Genomic DNA, 21442 nt, shown 5'->3' with positions numbered 1-21442 from the left:
TTTAAAGAAAAAATAATAATATAATATGGCACTTACCTCACACCAATGGGTTTTATTATTAGGTTAGAGGAGGAGGGCGGGTGGGAGACACTACACGTGTAGTGTCTCGGGTTTCCTCTCCACCAGAATTTATTGGTGGAGGGGGGGGAACCTTCCCAGAAGTCCGCGGGGTGAACTTCCGGTTCGAACTTCCGGTTCCCACCTTAAAAAATAAAATAAAAAAATAAAACAGAAACGGGACCAGGTAAGTGTTTCAAACTCAAATACTCACCCCAAATACCTCACTCAAATATTGCCCCTAGATCACGGTACGGGTGGGCAGATTGGGCTTTCAGAGGGTCGGTGCAGACTCAATGGGCCGAATGGCCTCTGTCTGCACTTTAGGAATTCTATGAGTCTATAAAAGGTTGTTACAATTCTGGTCTGCTTTGGCAGAATTGAAAGTCGCAGCAAAATTGCTTTAACCTTGTCTTCAGCTTTCTCCCCACTTTAACTGCATCACCTGCAGTCAGCTCTTTGTAAATCGCCCTTCTCTGTTCCTCCCTGGTGCCGAATTAAACCCACATGACCGACATATTTTAACTTATTTTCTGGGTCCTGACCAAGAGCCAACAGGTCATTCTTATTCTCTAAAACTGATAATCAATCCCTGTACAAATGTTGCAAACTCTTCAATTCCTTTTTAAAAAATTTCTGCCAATTAAGGGGCAATTTAGTGCGGCCAATCCACCTGCCCTGCACATCTTTGGGTTGTGGGGGCGAAACCCACACAAACACGGGGAGAATGTGCAAACCCCACACGGACAGTAACCGAGGGCCAGGATCGAACCTGGGACCTCGGCGCCATGAGGGAGCAGTGCTAACCGCTGCACCACCGTGCCACCTGTTAAAACCCCTTAGTCGTCCCTTTCAACCAGTTTTTAAAAGCATAAATACTAACAATCGACATACCCAGACGTTTTAAAGTTATCACAAAAATTTCGTGGCTGTTTCTGCTTTGGGGTCACGGGTCGTCGCACCATCAATAAATCTAATGAGGAATTCAGGAGAAACATCTTGACTAATTAAGAGATTGGATTAGATTATGAAACTTGCTTTACCGCAGAGAATTGTTGACGCAAATAGCACAGATATATTCGAGGGGAAGCTGGTTAAACATGAGGGAGAAAGGGACGGAGTTTTATGCTGACAGGGCAAGATTAGGTTTGCAATCTACGATTTAAATGTATTCCTGGAGGTGCTGTCACATGACTCCCCCCCCCCCCCCCCCCCCCCGCCCCCGCTCCACCCATTAGTCGGCCCATACATCCATCCTTAAGATGCACGGCCTAACCACACCAAACGGAAAGCTAAAATGCTCAAGTGAATGATGCTCGAATGTCAGTCAAACTGCCTTTTCTTTCTCATTTTCGATATTTTTTATACCTGGTAGAGAGAGAAAGAGATGTTCAAAGAAACCGGCAAAACATTCTTTTTTTTTAATGTCCAGGCGATTTCTTTTTTCTCCGCAGAGTTGCACACAAGCAATAGCCTGGAGATTTGACCTTCATTCCCTGGAGACTGCAGGCCAATCCTGGAGGGGTCAGCAAAACCCCGGGTGAACTGAGAAGGGTGGGAGGAGGTTTTAGTGGAGTTTGTGGACGGGATTCTCTAAAAATAGGATGTGTCCCCACGCCGACGGGAAAACCGGCGTCAACGTCACCGGCGTCAACGGCCCCCAAAAGTGAGGAATTCTCACCTTTCTAGGGGGCTAGGTTGCCGGAGTCGCCCCCGCAGCTCCAGCCGGCGGCGAAGGGTTCGCGCATGCGCGGAACGGCCGGCATATTTCCGCACATGCGCAGGGGTTCCCTTCTCCGCGCCGACCCCCGGGCAATATGGCGGAACCCGTCAGGGGCCCGGCGCGGAGGAAAGAAGGCCCCGCACGGATGTCACCCAGTAGTTTAGAAATCTCCCAGCACTGCGGCTTACCGCAGGCCTACCTTCACTGGTCAATACACACATTTGGACTCTTTCAGTTCCACATGCTTGCCAGCAACATATGGGAATAGGAGCTGAGCCATTTGCTCACCATGCACGTTTGATGCTGAAATAGGTTGTATCAAGGACATCCTACAGGACAATCACTACCATTTTTCACACTGTACATCATGCAAATCCATGGACGGGCCAAAGACCATCACCTTTGGACCTGAAAAGTGCCCAGGCCACCTCAGATCACCCGAAGACATCTCACAATTTGGAACAACAGGTGAAGCTAGCAGTGTCACACTGCTACCATAGAATCATAGATTCCATACTGTGCAGAAGGAGGCCATTTGGCCCATCAGGTCTGCACCGATCCTCTGAAAGAGCACCCTACCTAGGCCCACGCCTCCACCCTAACGCCGAAACCCAGTAACCCCACCTAACCTTTTGGACACTAAGGGCAATTTAGCATGGCCAATCCAGCTAACATGCACATCTTTGCACTGTGGGAGGAAACTGGAGCACCCGGAGGAAACCCACGCAGACATGGGAAGAATGTACAAATTCCACACAGTCACCCAAGACCTGAATTGAACCCGGGTCTCTGGCGCTGTGAGGCAGCAGTGCTAACCACTGTGCCACCGTGCCACCCCATGCAGTAGCATGGTATTCACCACTAATGTGATGCAATCATCAAGCCAAAAAGACATTTCTGCCGATCACACAAATGAGTAATGTGATGTATGAATCTCAGTCTCAATGTGATGCGATGTATGTAGGTCATACGTCCCTAAGACTGATGGATTATATCAAAAACCATGTCCCTTTCGCTGTTCACAGGGTACAGACTGTACCCAACCAGCCCTTGCTTGCAAAAGTTCAAACCACAGTTTGCAACATTAGATGTGATTCCGTGATTGGGCAACATTTGCGAAATCATCCTCAGTGAGAGAAAAATTACGCTGACAACTAATTTAAGAATGTTAGTTGGGCTCACAGTATGACACATTTAAATAATAAATATCTTTATTAGTGTCACAAGTAGGCTCACATTAACCCTGCAACGAAGTTACTGTGAAAAGCCCCTAGTCGCCACATTCCGGCGCCTGTTCGGGTACACAGAGGGAGAATTCAGAATGTCCAAATGACCTAACAGCACATCTTTCAGGACTTGTGGGAGGAAACTGGAGCACCCGGAGGAAACCCACGCAGATACGGGAGAATGTGCAGACTCTGCAAAGACAGTGCCCCAAGCTGGGATTCAAACCCGTGTCCCTGGCACTATGAAGCAACAGTGCTAACCACTTGTTACCATGCCATTTGTGTGTACTGGAAGCTACATATATTAATACACAGGGCCCTGCTCTTTGCAGACAAGAAGAACACTTACACAAGTTGCACCTGTTAAACAACATGAGCGATAGCCATTTGCTGGTCCATTCCTCGGGGAAATGAACCAATCAGATTCAAGGTGCCTGGTGTCGTGTTAAACACAGTAAGATAACACTGGCTTCAACTGGATGCAGCTTTACCTGAGAGATACACCACACCTTGAAGTGAGTTCAATTTGATTTATTGAACCTGTCACACAGTTAGCTCAATCCTCTGTGAGTTCGACTCTCTGTTAACCTAGTGTGATTAATCTGTCTGACTGAACCAGACTAGCTCTTAGCCACGTGCTGTAGGAGTTATATGATATGTACACCCTGACTCACACTGTAGATGTCACCAGTGGAAAGAGGTGGAATGTGAGTGCCTCGTGCCTTTTATAGTGGGAAACCACCCCCAAGTGTTCTGCCTGCTGATTGGTTATGTCCTGTTCTCTGTGATAATTAGCTACCTGTTTGTATCTCATTATGTGCTTGTCTGCATATCATGACATCTCCCCTTTTGAAATGTTTTTCCATGGCCTATGTGAAAGTATTTACAGGTGTAGGCCGAAAAACTAACTTATTTACATACAGTAGCAGATGGGAACATATGTACATGTGAAAACAGGCGCTAAATGTGCGAAAACAGAACACAGCAAACAAAACAAGTGTTCATAAGTCCAGTCTCTGGGGTTTGCGTCTGATCCTGGTCGACTGCCGGAGAGGTGGTGGTGGGGACGACAGCGCCTTGACAGGCGGGATGGAAGCCTGACTGGTGGTCTCGTGGTTCGAGGTATCAGGAGGTGGCACAATAATGGATGGAAACAATGAAGAGTGTGGTTGCAGGCGGGCAACTGTGCGCAGTGCCCGTCTGTTGTGCCGCACAACAGAGCCACCAGCCATACGCCCAACATACGATCGAGGAGCAGCCTGTCGAACAACAACCGCTGGAGCTGACCAGCCTCCATCAGGTAGCTTGATGCGAACAGCGTCCTCCGGGAGGAGCACAGGCAAATCGGTGGCATGAGCATCATAGCTCTGCTTTTGCCGGTCCCTGAGCTTCTGCACCTTCTGCAGCACCAGGAGGTAATCCAGGTCAGGCAAGTGTATGGCTGGAAGAGTCGTTCGCAGGTCCCCGTTCATCAGGAGTTGAGCCGGTGACATGCCGGTAGACAGAGGGGTCGCCCTGTATGCGAGCAACGCTAGGTTGATGTCAGAAGCAGAATCCGGGGCCTTGCAGATGGGCTGCTTCACTATGTGCACCCCTTTCTCAACCTTCCCATTGGACTGCGGATAGTGTGGGCTTGAAGTGACGTGATTAAACTGATCTAACTGGGCAAATCTTGACCATTCCAGGCTGCTGAAGCAAGGACCATTGTCACTCATGACAGTGAGGGAAATACCATGCCTGGAGAACGTCTCCTTACAGGCCTTGATGACGGTCTTGGATATGAGGTCTGAGAGCTTCACGACTTCTGGGCAATTAGAAAAATAATCAATGATTAGCACATAATCACGACCATTGGTATGAAAGAGGTCAATGCCCACCTTGGACCACGGGGAGGTCACGATTTTGTGCTGCTGAAGCGTCTCCTTGCTCTGTGCTGGCTGGAAGTGTTGACAGGCCGGACAGTTGAGGACCATATTTGAGATGTCCTGACTAATCGCGGGCCAGTAGACAGCTTGCCTGGCTCTGCGCCTGCACGTCTCGACACCCAGGTGTCCCTCATGGATTTGCCGGAGCACCAAGCTCTGGAGACTGAGTGGAATGACAATGCGGTCCAGCTTGAGGAGGATGCCATCAACCACCGTCAGGTCGTCCTTCACATTGAAGAATTGAGGGCACTGCCCTTTTTGCCAGCCATTGGCGAGGTGGCGCATGACATGCTGCCGAAGAGGGCCTTTGGCTGTCTCCTCGCGAATGCGGATCACCTTTTCATCCGACAGCGGGAGGTTGCTGGCCCACAACTGCACCTGTGATTCGATCTGTTGGATGAATGCCGAGGTTACTGAGCGGGACAAGGCATCCGCAATAATGAGCTCCTTGCCAGGCGTGTACACGAGCTCAAAGTCATACGGAATGAAATTAAAATCGCTTATTGTCACAAGTCGGCTTCAAATGAAGTTACTGTGAAAAGCCCCTAGTCACCACATTCCGGCGCCTGTTCATGGCGGCTGGTACGGGAATTGAACCGTGCTGCTGGCCTGCCTTAGTCTGCTTTTTAAAAGCCAGCGATTTAGCCCTGTGCTAAACCAGCCCCTCAGGGGTCTGAGGAGGATGTGCTGCAGCTGGGGCGTCATGTCGTTCAGGTCCTTGTGGATAATGTGGACCAGAGGCCTGTGGTCCGTCTCGACAGTGAACATCGGCAGGCCGTAGACATAATCGTGGAACTTGAGAATTCCAGTAAGCAGGCCCAGGCATTCCTTTTCAATTTGGGCTGCTCAGTGGGTGTCATTGCCCATGATGGGTAGGCAACCGGTGCCCAGGATGAGGTGTCATTGCGCTGGAGCAACACAGCGCCGATGCCGTCGTGGCTCACATCTGTCGAGATCTTCGTTTCCCTGTCAGGGTCAAAAAATGCCAAGACGGGTGCAGTGGTGAGCTTGGCTTTCAGCTCCAACCGCTCTGCTTGATGAGCTGCCTGCCACTCAAAGGCAGTGGACCTTTTCACCAGGTGTCTGAGGGCCGTGGTGTGTGAGGCCAGGTTTGGGATAAAAGTGCCTAAGAAGTTTACCATGCAAGCGCAGCACCGCCTTCTTGTCTTCAGGGGTCTTCATGGCTTCGATGACCTTGACCTTGTCTGTGTCCGGGCCCACACCCTGCTGAGATATCTGGTCACCTAAGAATTTAAGTGTCGACATGCCAAAGCATCACTTGGCCCTGTTCAGCTTGAGGCCATTGGCATGGACACGGCGGAATACCTGCTGGAGACAAGAGATGTGCTCTTCGGGGGTAGTGGACCAAATGATAACATCGTCCACACACACACAAACCCCTCCATCATCTGCTCCATGATTCTATGGAAGATCTCCGATGCCGAGATGATGCCGAACGGCATACGATTATAGCAGTACCTGCCAAACGGTGTGTTGAAGGTGCAGAGCCTTCTGCTGGACTCATCCAGCTGGATTTGCCAGAATCTCTGTGACGCATCTAGCTTTGTGAAAAACCGGGCGTGTGCCATCTCACTGGTGAGTTCCTCCCGCTTCGGGATGGGGTAGTGTTCCTGCATTATATTCTGGTTGAGATCCTTGGGATCAATATAGATGCACAGCTCCCCCAAAGGTTTTTTCTCACATACCATTGAGCTGACCCAGTCAGTCGGTTCTGTGACTTTGGAGATAATGCCCTGGTCCTGAAGAGCCTTGAGCTGTGCCCTCAGGCGCTCCTTCAGTGGAGCTGGGGCCCGGCGTGGTGCATGGACCACTGGCTTGGCATCAGGCCGTAACAGGATCTTGTACCGATATGGCAGAATGCCCATCCCGTCAAACACATCCGGATACTGAGCGAGGATGTTGTCAATGCCGGCTTGAAGATCCCCATTGAGGGAGATCATTGTGTAGACCCGCTGCACAAGGTGTAGCTGCTTGCATGCCTGTCCGCCGAGTAGGGAGGCCCTGTCTGGCTTGACGATCTCAAACCGTAGCCTTGCCTGATTGCTCCTGTTGGAGACGAGCAGATGGCAGGATCCCAGTTCTGTGATGGCATCGCCGTTATAGTCCAGGAGCTGGCTGGCTGCTGGAAGGAGCTTGGGTGGCTTTTTGATGCGGTTGAAATCCGCCTGTGAAAGAAGATTGGCAGAAGCACCTGTGTCCAGCTTGAACTGGATAGAGCATTGATTTACTTGCATCACCGCACACCATTCGTCCACAGAACCCACAGTGAGGATGGGCGGGCGTCGTGATGATTTCGGTGAGGCATGTTCACGTATGGTAATGATGCCCACATGGTAGGGGGACTCCAGGCAGTCGTCCTCTGGCTCCATTGTACTGCCAGGATCAGAATCCTGTAAACCTTGTGGGACACGCCAAACGCACCTGCGTTGGAATTGGGAGCACTGGCCTGACTGGTGGTGCAGACCTGCACAAGGCTGCAGAGTGTCCAGGCTTCCCGCAGTTTAAACATCGCCTGCCTTTTGCAGGGCAGTGTTTCTTTAAGTGGGCGGTGCCGCAGTTCGGACACGTCATGACGTCATTACGCTGATGGGAGCGGGGTCCTTCCAGGGGCCCCTGGAGCTGGAGCGAGCCCACCGAGTGCTGACGAGGAGGCCCAGGCCCAGCGAGCCGCCGCGGGCGGTGCTAGTGCGGTTGTTGATCGGGAGTGTGTGCTCAGATGGGCCAAGAAGTAGCGGAGCAGCAGGTGGGAGAACGCGGAGGTTCGAATATACCAGGACTGGAGCACGGAGGTTGCGAAGAAGAGGGCCGGGCGAAGGCGGTGCTGCACAGGAGGCGGGTGAAGTTCGGCATGTTGCAGCCGGCGCGTCTGTGGGTCACCTACAAGGACCGACATCATTATTTTGAGTCTCCAGAGGAGGCGTGGGCCTTTGTCCAGGCTGAAAAATTGGACTCAGACTGAGGGTCAGGGGGCCGCGGTGAAGGGATGGTTGGGGATTGTTGTGTTGTATTTTGAGGGGTGGTTCTTTGTTCATTGTTGGTTCTTTGCTTTTCGGGGGTTTGCTGGGCACTGTTTCGGTTGGGTCTGCGTTAGTGGGCTTGTGGAGGGGGGCAAACGTCTTGAGGGGTTGATGGCCGGCAGGGGGGATGGGACCCCGTGGGGGGTGGGGGGGGTGGGTGAGGCTTGAGTTGGGGGCAAGGGGACCGGGCCTGAAAAGGAGCTGCGCCAGAGGAGGCGGGGCCAGGCGAGTGGAAAGCGTGGGCTTTTTCCCGCGCTAAGGGCTGAAGGGGGCGGGGTCGGAGCTGGGAAGCGCGGGCTTTTTCCTGTGCTGGGAGTGGAAGGGGGAGGGGGAGAGCCCGCTGGTGGGCAATGGGGGGAGGGGAAGTTCCACACTGGGAGGGGTCGAGGGAGCGGCGGGAGTGGCCGGGGTCAGCAGGAGTCGGCTGACTTACGGGAGTGCAATGGGGGGAGCAATGCAGCTAGGGGGGGTGCCTAGCTGGGTGGTGGGGTGGGGTGGGGGGGAGGGGGGGGTGCGTGTGGAAATGGGGTTGCTGCTGGAATGGCCATGGGGGAGCGGGAGTTGGTAGAGGAGGTCGGGGCAGGGGTCTGCCGCTGTGGGGAACGGGCTGTGCGGGGGGCGCGGGCATGTGGCTGGCCTAGGAAGGGATATGGCTAGTCGGCGGGGGAGGGGGGGCGGGTAGGTGATAACCTGGAATGTAAGGGGACTGAATGGGCCGGTCAAGCGGGCCCGGGGGTTCGCGTACCTGAAGGGGCTGAAGGCGGATGTGGCCATGCTTCAGGAGACGCACCTGAGGGTGGCGGATCAGGTAAGGTTGAGATAGGGATGGGTAGGGCAGGTGTTTCATTCGAGGTTGGATGCAAAAAATCGGGAGGTGGCGATCTTGGTGGGGAAGAGAGTGTCGTTTGAGGCGTCGAGAATTGTGGCAGACAATGGCGGTAGGTATGTGATGGTAAGTGGCAAGCTGCAGGGGGAGCGGCTGGTGCTGGTCAATGTATTGGGACATGCGGGGTTCATGCGGCGTATGCTGGGCCGGATTCCGGACCTGGAGACAGGGGGACTGATAATGGGGTGGGGTTTCAACACGGTGCTGGACCCGGCACTGGATCGCTCCAGGTCTAGGACGGGCAGGAGGCCGGCGGCGGCCAAGGTGCTGAGGGGGTTCGTGGACCAGATGGGAGGGGTGGATCCATGGAGGTTTGCGAGGCCGGGGGCCAGGGAATTTTCATTCTTCTCCCATGTTCACAAGGCCTACTCCCAGATTGACTTTTTTGTCATGAGCAGGGCGCTGATTCCGAGGGTGGAGGATACGGAGTACTCGGCGATAGCCATTTCCGATCACGCCCCGCATTGGGTAGACCTCGAGCTGGGGGAGGAGAGGGACCAGCGCCTGCTGTGGCGCTTAGAGGTGGGGTTGCTGGTGGACGAGGAGGTGAGCGGCGGGTCCGGGGGTGTATAGAGAGGTACCTGGAGGCTAATGACAATTGGGAGGTGCAAGTAGGGGTGGTCTGGGAGGCGCTGAAGGCGGTGGTCAGAGGAGAGCTGATCTCCATTAAGGCACACAAGGAGAGGGGGGAGAAGAGAGAGAGGGAGAGGTTGGTGGGGGAGATGGTGAGGGTGGACAGGATGTACGCGGAGGCCCCGGAGGAGGGATTGCTTCGGGAGCGGCGCAGCCTCCAGGCCAAATTCGATCTGTTGACCACCAGGAAGGCGGAGGCGCAGTGGAGGAAGGCGCAGGGGGCGGTATATGAATACGGAGAAAAGGCGAGCCGTATACTGGTGCACCAGCTTCAGAAGCGAGAGGCAGCGAGGGAGATCGGGGGAGTTAGGGATGGAGGAGGGAGTGTGGTGCGAAGTAGGGTGGGTATCACTGGGGTCTTCAGGGACTTCTACGAGGAACTGTATCGGTCCGAGCCCCCACTGGAGGAGGGAGGGATGGGTTGCTTCCTGGACCGGCTGGGGTTTCCGAGGGTGGAGGAGGGGCAGGTGAAGGGGCTGGGGGCGTTGGTTGGGTTGGAGGAGTTGGTCAAAGGGATAGGAAGCATGCAGGCGGGGAAGGCACCGGGGCCAGATGGGTTCCCGGTCGAATTTTATAAGAAGTATGCGGACCTGCTGGGCCCTCTGTTGGTAAGGACCTTTAATGAGGCAAGGGAAGGAGGATGTCTCGGGCGCTGATCTCCTTGATCCTGAAGTGGGACAAGGATCCCCTACAATGTGGGTCATACAGGCCGATCTCACTCCTAAATGTAGATGCAAAGTTGTTGGCGAAGATTTTGGCCACGAGGATAGAGGACTGTCTGCCGCAGGTCATTCACGAGGATCAGACGGGGTTCGTGAAAGGGAGGCAGTTGAATACTAATGTACGGAAGCTCTTGAATGTTATAATGATGCCGGCAGTGGAAGGGGAGGCGGAGATAGTGGCGGTGATGGATGCGGAGAAGGCCTTTGATAGGGTCGAGTGGGGATACCTGTGGGAGGGGCTGAAAAGGTTTGGGTTTGGGATGGGTTTGTCAGGTGGGTTAAGTTGCTGTATGAGGCCCCGGTGGCGAGTGTGGCCACGAACAGAAGGAGGTCAGAGTATTTTTGGTTCCACCGGGGGATGAGGCAGGGGTGTCCCCTGTCCCCCCTGCTCAATGCCAGGCCATGGCATTGAGGGAGTCGAGGAATTGGAGGGGGCTGGTGCGGGGGTGGGGAGGAGCATCGGGTGTCGCTCTATGCAGACGATGTGCTGTTATATGTGGCGGACCCGGTGGGGGGAATGCCGGAGGTGATGAGGATTCTCAGGTAGTTTGGGGATTTCTCCAGGTATAAGCTCAATATGGGGAAGAGCGAATTGTTCGTGGTGCACCCAGGGGATCAGGAGAAGGGGATTGGTGAGCTCCCACTAAAAAGGGCGGAGAGGAGTTTCAGGTACCTGGGGGTCCAGGTGGCTAGGAGTTGGGGGTGCATAAGCTTAACTTCACGAGGCTGGTGGAGCAGATAGAGGAGGAGTTTAAGAGGTGGGACGTGCTGCCACTCTCCCTGGAGGGTTGGGTGCAGTCAGTTAAAATGACGGTGCTCCTGATATTTCTGTTCCTCTTCCACTGCCTCCCCATCCTATCCCTAAGGCCTTCTTCAGGCGGGTTAATAGGAGCATTATGGGGTTTGTGTGGGCGCAGAATACCCCGAGGGCGAGAAAGGTGTCCTTGGAGCGGTGCAGGGATGGGGGGGGTTGGCGCTGCCTAACCTCTGTGGGTATTATTGGGCCAACGTGGCGATGGTGCGTAAGTGGGTGATGGAGGGGGATGAGGCGTCATGGAAGAGGCTGGTGGTGGCGTCCTGTGTGGGCACGAGCCTGGTGGCGCTGGTGACGGTGCCACTGCCGCTCCCTCCAATGAGGTATACCACGTGCCCGGTGGTGGCGGCTACCATCAAAATTTGGGGGCAATGGAGACGTCACAGGGGGGAGATGGGGGCCTCGGTGTGGTCCCCGATTCGGGGGAACCACCGGTTTGTCCCGGGGAGGATAGATGGAGGGTTCCTGAGCTGGCACAGGGCAGGTATTAGAAGGATGGGGGACCTGTTTGTGGACGGGAAGTTCGCGAACCTGGGTGAGCTGGAGGAGAGGTTCGGGCTCCCCTGGGGAACACCTTCAGATATATGCAGGTAAGGGCGTTTGTTCGGCGGCAGGTGGTGGAGTTCCCACTGTTGCCGCCACGCAGGGTCCAGGACAGGGTGCTGTCGGGGGTTTGGATTGGAGAGGGGAGGATCTTGGCAACGTATCAGGTGATGCAGGAGGAGGAGGAGGCCTCGGTGGAGGAGCTAAAGGGTAAGTGGGAGGAGGAGTTGGGAGAGGAGATTGATAAGGGGACGTGGGCAGATGCCCTGGGGAGAGCGAACTCTTCCTCCTCTTGCGCGAGGCTCAGCCTCATACAATTTAAGGTGCTGCATAGGGCTCACATAACCGGGGCAAGGATAAGCCGGTTCTTTGGGTGCGAGGACAGGTATGTTAGGTGCTCAGGGAGCCCGGCAAACCACACCCATATGTTCTGGGCGTGCCCAGCGCTGGAGGAATTTTGGAAGGGCGTAGCGAGGACGGTGTCGAGGGTGGTAGGATCCAGGGTCAGACCGGGCTGGGGGCTCGCAATATTTGGGGTGGCAGAGGAGCCGGGAGGAGTGCAGGAGGCGAAAGAGGCCGGAATTCTGGCCTTTGCGTCCCTGGTAGCCCGGCGAAGGATTCTTCTTCAGTGGAATGATGTGAGGCCCCCCAGCGTGGAATCCTGGGTCAACGATATGGCGGGATTTATTAAGTTAGAGAGGGTGAAATTTGCCTTTAGGGGATCGGTGCAAGGGTTCTTCAGGCGGTGGCAACCGTTCCTAGACTTCCTGGCAGAGCGTTAGAAGATGATCAGCAGCAGCAGCAGCAACCCGGGGGGGGGTTGTTCTTTTCTTTCTGTATTTTGTTGTTGATATTTTGTGAAAATTTGAATAACATTTTTTTTTTTAAAGAATATATAGCGCTCGAAGGTTTCATTGGTGTCCACTTCACAATGACTATCAAACTTGTCCAGGATGGTCTGAAACTTTGTCTTGTCCTGGCCTTCAGTGAAGTTAAATGAGTTGAAGAGTTGGATTGCTTGGTTCCCCGCAGTTCAGAGAAGCACAATCTTCCTTTTATCAGACGCACCCTCGAGGTCTGAGGCTTCGATGTACAGCAGAAACCTTTGCTTGAATATCCGCCAGTTGGCACTGAGATTGGCGGAGGTCCGCAGCTGGTGAGGAGCCTGGATCTTTTCCATGGTGCCGGGATACATTTGCTGGTCATCACGGAACAGATTGAGGTAAATCACCTAGGGTTTGCAGTCTCCTGGTATCATGTTGTGTTAAGCATAGTAAGATAACACGGGCTGCATCTGGATGCAGCTTTACCTGAGAGATACTCCGCACCTTGAAGTTAGTTTAGTATGATTTATTGAACCTGTCACACAGTTAGCTCAATCCTCTGTAAGTTTGACTCTCTGCTAACCTAATGTGATTAATCTGTCTGACTGAACCAGACTAGCTCTTAGCCACGTGCTGTAGGAGTTATATAATATGTACACCCTGACTCACACTGTAGATGTCACCAGTGGAAAGAGGTGGAGTGTGAGTGCCTCGTGCCTTATATAGTGGGAAACCACCCCCAAGTGTTCTGCCTGCTGATTGGTTATGTCCTATTCTCTGTGTTCATTAGCTGCCTGTTTGTATCTCATTATGTGCATGTTTGCATATCATGACACCTGGTTTGAATTGTCAAATAATGCTTGGCAGTTAACTGTCAATCACCATCAACTGGTGTATTCTCCAATGACAACACCCGCTACCAGTTGGTGTTCACCCACACACCCACCTCCCACTCTAGCCAGACCCTCCTCACCACATTCCCACTCACCCACCTGCCACCCTACCCACCTCACCCACCTTCCCACTCAACCACCTGTCCCCCTACCCACCTCACCCACCTTCCCACTCAATCACCTGTCGCCCTAGCCATCTCACCCACCTACCACCTATGCACATACTGCTACCGACGAATGTGATATAAAATAGTTACTGTAACTAATATATTTAACCTAACTATTTTATATCACATTCGTCACGACGACACCCTTGCCTTGTGCGGGGTCAATTCCGGCCCCACCTGACCCGGAGCCACAACACAATTGAAAGTAATAATTCATTCTTAGAAAATACCTGAAGGCTTTGGTCTGTGGCTGTCCTATAACTGCAGGTTTGTAAATTTAAACACAATTAATTTTGATTAATAATAGCCATGAGTAAATAGGCAGCAAATACTATTGGCTAACCATTATCTAGTTCATAATACTCCCCTCTTTAACTCACCCCACCCTCTACACACAAGACAGCCAAACACAGAGGACAAAGAGGGATGTTCAGAGAAATATAAGAGAAGTAAAAAGGATAAAGGTGTATTCGCAGATGATTGTCTTCCTGTCCACCTTTCTGCAGTCTAGACCTTCAGTTGGAGGTTTTTGCTTTGAGTCTGTAATGGTTTTCATTGTAGACTCATCCGGGGCTCAAACTGTCCTGTAGGTTCAGAAAACAGCAGGTAGGTTGTGTCTCTGGAGAAACAGAGAGAGGGAGAGGGAGAGAGAGAGAGAGAGAGGGAGAGAGGGAGAGCAGCTCACAGCTTCTTCTCTCAGTGTCCAGGACCCAACTTTCCCTTCCTAGGTTCTCTGAAAACCATACCATACAGGTAGGACCCAATCACCGCCTGTAGCCGGGCAGAATACAGTCTTTGGCCAATTCATTGGCCACAAGCCAACCAATCGAATAGAATCCACCCGATCTCTCACGTTCCAGAAAGTTTGAATTCTACTCTTCAAAAGCTAAATCTCCAATATTTCCTCTGCTTGACTCGAAGGTATATGTCCATTAAATATCCACGGATCAAAATGATAACCACAAAGTAAAGAGCTAGAAAATACAGAAAACAACAGGAAGGGCCCTTACACCCTACCCACCTCACTCTGCCAACCTACCTACCAGCCGCCCTATCCCCCTTCCACCTGACCATCTCATCCACCTGCCACCCTGGCACCTTATCCACCTACATCGCTCACCGTATCCCTTTACCCATCCGAGCCACTTACCTTCTCTCTGTAGCCTTCAAAGAAGCTTTGTGATATTTAAATTTACCAGAATACGGCAGCTCGTGTCATTAGAAAATGGGGGAGTGGCTAGTCTTCCCCTGACAATCCAGTGCGACTAGGAATCAGCATCATTTCCAAAGCCAGGAGAGGAAAGCGTGGCCAGAAATTCCAGTCTCTGGCATGGAGGGGATCAGTAGGAACGGAGTGGCAATTCAACGCTGACTGCCGCTCCTCGGAAAGTTCGGGCCAATGTCTCTCGGCACAAGCTCGGTTTAGCCTGGCTTCCCTCTCCGGCTGAACCAGGTGTGTAACCTTGGTGCTTTGTTCAGCACTGAACAAATCCTCCATGCTTTCCATTGCCAAGGTACCTAATCTCCATCTGCACAGTAACATGTGGAGATTGTTCATTGCAAGTCCTACTTGGCCATTCTATATTTGTACAGATTGGTGCCAAGCAAGTCTGGACACTTATCATAAATGTTGAGAAGAGGCTTATGCATTAAGCACAGCTGTACCGCCAGTAAGACTTATAGCACGGTAGCATTGTGGTTAGCACAATTGCTTCACAGCTCCAGGGTCCCAGGTTCGAATCCCGGCTTGGGTCACTGTCTGTGAGGAATCTGCACGTTCTCCCCCTGTGTGCGTGGGTTTCCTCCGGGTGCTCCGGTTTCCTCCCACAGTCCAGAGATGCGCAGGTTAGGTGGATTGGCCAAGCTAAATTGCCCTTAGTGTCCAAAATTACCCTTAGTGTTGGGTGGGGTTACTGGGTTATGGGGATAGGGTGGAAGTGTGGACCTTGGGTAGGGTGCTCTTTCCAAGAGCTGGTGCAGACTTGATGGGCCGAATGGCCTCCTTCTGCACTGTAATTTCTATGATTTTACTCTGGAAAATAGGCAGGAATTTCTTGCCCAATTTTTGAAAGTGGGAATACACACGGAGTGTGGTAAACCACTGTGTTCTTATATTAAGGGTTGTACGGTAGAACCTGCACTACAGGTTCACCTGGGCCCCTGCATGCTAGCTCCGCCCAGGAGCCGGGTTATAAATATGCGTGGCCTTCAGCTCGCAGCCATTTCGTCAGCTGCTGCAGGAGGTCACACTTCAGATACTAATGAAGCCTCAGTTTGAATTCAACTTTGTCTCCAGCCAAATTGATCGGGCCTCAATTTATTAGCCTCTGATTCAGAAGATGGACCTCCGGATTAAACCAGAACGACTGCAGCTGGATCCACACGCAAGCGACGCCAGAAAGGACTTCCAGCACTGGCTAGCTTGTTTTGAAGCGTATATCAACGCGGCGCCGACCCCTGTTCCAGAGGCTCAGAAGATTCAAATCTTGTACTCCAAACTCAGCTCCAAAGTCTTCCCGCTGATCCAGGATGCGCCCAATTACGCTGACGCTATGACTCGACTCAAAGAGAGTTATGAGCAGAAAACGAACACGCTCCTCGCCAGACACGCGCTCGCAACGCGTACTCAACTACCCGGTGAGTCAATCGAGGACTTCTGGAGGGCCCTGATTCCACTAGTTCGGGACTGTGACTGCCAGGACGTTACAGCTAAGGAGCACTCAGATCTCCTTATGAGGGACGCTTTTGTAACTGGGATTGGGTCCGATGTTATCAGGCAGCGGCTCCTAGAGGGGGCCACGCGCGACCTCGCAGAGACTAAAACACTCGCGCTTTCCATGACGGTCGCCCCGCGCAATGTACAGTCCTACGCCCCCAACCGCGCGGCCCACTCCTCCTACGTTTCATGGGCCCCACAGGCAGCCGTCCCAGCGGGGGCGCTACCCACCTAGTGCGCCTGCGCTCCGCGCCAACCAGTGATCTCCAGGGGGCCACGATGCTATTTTTGCGGCCAACACCTCTGCCAACGCTGCCCGGCCCGCGCTGACCTTTGTAAGGCCTGCGGCAAGAAGGGCCACAACGCAGCGGTGTTCCAGGCCCACTCAGCGGCAGCGGTCCCCCCCCCCCCCCCCCCCGGTCACGGATAATGGGCGCCGCTATCCTCCCCAGGCCATGTGCAAGCAATGGGCGCCGCCATCTTCTCCCCCGCACAACACGTGCGTTTCATGGGCGCCGCCATCTTGCTCCACCCCCGCAACGTGCGTTCCATGGACGCTGCCATTTTGTGACCCCCAGGACCTCCGGGCACCGCCATCTTGTCCACCCCGCAGCACATGGAGACCAACAGCATTTCAGGACCCAGGCGCAGCGGTCACCTCACTACCCGACGATCAATCACGACTCGCATCCATGGCAACCGACCAGTCCCGACCACACACTCTGACCAACGCATCCACCAGCGTAAAGTCAACGGCCACGTGACCTCCTGCCTATTGGACTCCGGGAGCACTGAGAGCTTTGTACACCCGAATACGGTAAGGCGCTGCTCCCTTAAGGTACACCCTACCAATCAAAGTATCTCCCTGGCCTCCGGGGCCATCGCGTAGCGATCCGGGGGTACTGCATGGTCACGCTCACAGTCCAAGGCGTAGAGTTCCACGGTTTTCGCCTCTACATCCTCCCTAACCTCTACGCTGCACTTATCCTTGGCCTGGATTTTCAGTGCAACCTCCAGAGCCTGACCCTTAAATTCGGCGGACCCTTACCACCCCTCACTGTGTGCGGCCTCGCGACCCCAAAAGTTGATCCTCCTTCCCTCTTTGCCAATCTAACTGCAGATTGCAAACCCGTTGCCACCAGGAGCAGATGGTACAGCACCCAGGATAAGGCCTTCATCAGGTCCGAGGTCCAACGGTTGCTTCGGGAGGGAGTCATCGAGGCCAGCAACAGCCCCTGGAGAGCTCACGTGGTAGTGGTTAAGTCTGGGGAGAAAAATCGAATGGTCGTGGACTACAGCCAGCCCATCAACAGGTACACGCAGCTCGACGCGTACCCCCTCCCGCGCATATCTGACATGGTTAACCAGATTGCACAGTACCGGGTCTTCTCAATGGTGGACCTGAAATCCGCTTACCACCAGCTCCCCATCCGTAAATCGGACTGGCCATACACCGCTTTCGAGGCGGACGGTCGTCTCTCTCACTTCCTTAGGGTCCCCTTCGCCGTCGCCAATGGGGTTTCGGTCTTCCAAAGGGAGATGGACCGAATGGTCGACCGGTACGGCTTGCGGGCCACGTTTCTGTACCTAGACAATGTGACCATCTGCGGCCATGATCAGCAGGACCACAACGCCAACCTCGCTAAATTTCTCCGCACCGCCACTCTCCTCAACCTCACGTATAACAAGGAGAAGTGTGTGTTCCGTACAAACCGCTGAGCCATCCTCGGCTACGTAGTCCAGAATGGTGTTCTGAGGCCCGATCCCAACCGCATACGCCCCCTCATGGAGCTTCCCCTCCCCCACTGCCCCAAGGCCCTCAAACGCTGCCTGGGGTTCTTCTCATATTATGCTCAGTGGGTCCCAAACTATGCCGACAAGGCCCGCTCACTCATACAGTCCACTCATTTCCCCCTGACGGCAGAGGCCCAACAGGCCTTCGCCCAGATCAGAGCTGATATTGCCAAAGCTGGAAAGCACATTGTAGACAAAACATTTACTTTCCAAGTAGAAAGCTACGCATCGGACGTCACCCTTGCCGCCACCCTCAACCAGGCGGGCAGACCAGTGGCATTCTTTTCCCGCACCCTCCATGCCTCCGGAATTCGGCACTCATCCGTCGAAAAGGAGGCGCAGGCTATTGTTGAGGCTGTGCGACATTGGAGGCTTTACCTGGCCAGCAGGAGATTCACTCTCCTCACTGACCAACGGTCGGTAGCCTTCATGTTCAACAACACGCAGCGGGGCAAGATCAAAAACGATAAAATCTTGCTGTGGAGAATCGAGCTCTCCACCTATAATTACGAGATTAAGTATCGCCCTGGCAAACTCAACGAGCCCCCAGACGCCCTATCCCGAGGTACATGTGCCAGCGCACAGGTAGACCGACTCCAGACCCTGCACGACAGCCTCTGTCACCCAGGGGTCACTCGGTTGTACCGCTTCATTAAGACATAAAATTTGCCCTACTCCGTCAAGGAAGTAAGAACGATCACCAAGGACTGCCAGGTCTGTGCGGAGTGCAAACCGCACTTCTACCGGCCGGACCGCGCGCACCTGGTGAAGGCCTCCCGCCCCTTTGAACGCCTCAGCGTGGATTTCAAAGGCCCCCTCCCCTCCTCTGACCAACACACGTATTTCCTCAGTTTGATCGATGAATACTCACGTTTTCCCTTCGCCATCCCATGCCCCGACATGACGTCTGCCACCGTCATTAAAGCCCTTAATTCTATCTTCACTCTGTTTGGCTCCCCCACCTACATCCACAGTGACAGGGGATCCTCATTCATGAGTGATGAGCTACGCCAGTTCCTGCTCAGCAGGGGTATCGCCTCCAGCAGAACGACGAGCTACAACCCCCGGGGAAACGGACAGGTAGAAAGGGAGAATGGGACGGTATGGAGGGCCGTCCAGATGGCCCTACAGTCCAGAAATCTCCCGGCCTCCCGCTGGCAAGAGGTCCTCCCTGATGCACTACATTCCATTCGCTCATTACTCTGCACTGCTACTAACAGTACACCACATGAACATCTTTTTGCCTTTTCCAGGAAGTCCACATCCGGGGTATCGCTCCCAACTTGGCTCACAGCTCCGGGAACCGTGCTTCTCCGTAAACATGTGCAGCTCCACAAGGCGGATCCGTTGGAGGAAAGGGTGCACCTGCTCCACGCAAACCCACAGTACGCCTACGTGGCGTTCCCCGACAGCCGCTAGGATACCGTCTCCGTCAGGGACCTGGCACCAACAGGTTCCGCCCCCACACCACCCCCGTGGCCTTCAGCTCGCAGCCATTTCGTCAGCTGCTGCAGGAGGCCACACTTCAGATACTAATAACGCCTCAGTTTGAATTCAACTTCGTCTCCAGCCAAATTGATCGGGCCTCACGGAGCACAAACTAGGCTGAGATCTGACCTCGCGAAATTTCTTCCTCTGTTTCGAATCATGAAATCAGGAAATTTACAGTGCAGAAGGAGACTGTTATAACCTGCCTACTGACGATTGGCTGGGGACTAATGACTATCCCACAATCCTATGGGAGTATGAACTTCCCCAATGAGGGGGGCGGAGAAACTCCTACTATAAATAAGCTGGCCAGTCCAGGAACCAGGAGGAAGGAGAAGGTAGCAAGGGAAGTTACTGCTACTGCTATGTATATATTGTTATAGTAAATAAACTTTATTATTTTGTATCCTTAAAACTCGTGCTGGATTCTTCGGGGCCCTTACAAAAGAGACCATTCAGCCCATCGAGTCCGCAGCAGCCCTTAGAAAAGCACCCTACTTCAGACCACAACTCCAGCCTATCCCCGTAACCCAGTAATCCACCTAACCTTTTTGGACACTAAGGGGCAATTTAGCGTGGTTGGACTGTGGGAGGAAACCGGAACACCCGGAGGAAACCCCCGCAGACACGGGGAGAACGTGCAGGCTCCGCACAGACAGTCACCTGAGTCCGGAGTTGAACCGGAACTGTGATGCAGCAGTGCTAACCAGTGCTAATCTCTTGATTAATAAGGGGATCAGGGGTTATGGGGAGAAGGCAGGAGAATGGGGATGAGAAAAATATCAGCCATGATTGAATGACGGAGCAGACTCGATGGGCCGAGTGGCCTAATTCTGCTCCTGTGTCTTATGGTCTGTGCCACCGTGCCGCCCGAAGTTTAGTTGGACCTGTATTTAACTCTGAATGGGTTTTGAGGGAATTAAAATTGGGCCCAATCTGACAAATGCAGGGTTAATGAACTGGCACGCAAACGGAGACTAAAGCCAGCCGAAGTGTAGATCCCACACACATTATTCTGCCCATTTCCTCATCTTTCCCTGTGTGGGGTCACCTGTTTACTCACAGTGCAGCATTACACAAAAATAGATCATTTGAGAGTTCTTTCCGCAGAGATTAACTTGTCTTCTCCGAGGTTTTGTCCTCTTGGGAAGCTGCAAATAGAACAACTATCGACAGACAAGGTTACAATGAGACCACTTTGCTGATGAACATTTGAGAAACTGAAGTACATGCAGTTCGTTCTGCAGCTGCTAGCCTGTTTATGCTGTGACATTTGGAGCATTTTGATATCAGTTCTGATGCAAGGATTTCTCTCTTTGTGTCCACTGGCTACACCTATCAATCCATTGCCCAGCAGATGTTACCATTTTCAAATTTAGCATGAACGCTTATTGCATAATTAGCTTACAATGTCCAATGACAAACATTTGCTGCCACCATGTATCTGAACAGGGTATTACCTGGCCGTACAATTTGATATCTGTGCAAATAGCGTTGGTAATGGAGTAGTGGTATTGGTAGTGGACCAGTTATCCAGGGACCGCCCCCCCCGCCCGCTCAGGGAAAAGATCTGGGCTCGAATTCCGCATGACACATGGTGACATTTGAATTCAATAGATTGAAAAATAAATTTAGAGTACCCAATTCATTTTTGCCAATTAAGGGGCAATTTAGTGCGGCCAATCCACCTGCCTTGCACATCTTTGGGCTGTGGGGGCGAAACCCACGCAGACAGAGGGAGAATGTGCAAACTCCACACGGACAGTGACCCAGAGCCGGGATCGAACCTGGGACCTCGGTACCGTGAGGCAGTAATGCTAACCCACTGCGCCACCGTGCTGTCCCAAGTTTGGTTTTCCTATTTAACCCCCGTTTTCCGCTCCCCCCGCCCCAGCCCTTGCCCCCGCCCCAGCCCCAACCCTCGCCCCCCCCCTCCCCAGCCCTCGCCCCCGCTCCCCCGCCCCAGCCCTCGTCACCGCCATCTCCACATCTT

This window comes from Scyliorhinus torazame, chromosome 4 (assembly GCF_047496885.1).
Source record: "Scyliorhinus torazame isolate Kashiwa2021f chromosome 4, sScyTor2.1, whole genome shotgun sequence".
Lineage (NCBI taxonomy): Eukaryota > Metazoa > Chordata > Chondrichthyes > Carcharhiniformes > Scyliorhinidae > Scyliorhinus > Scyliorhinus torazame.
Note: the sequence above shows the minus strand (reverse complement) of the source record.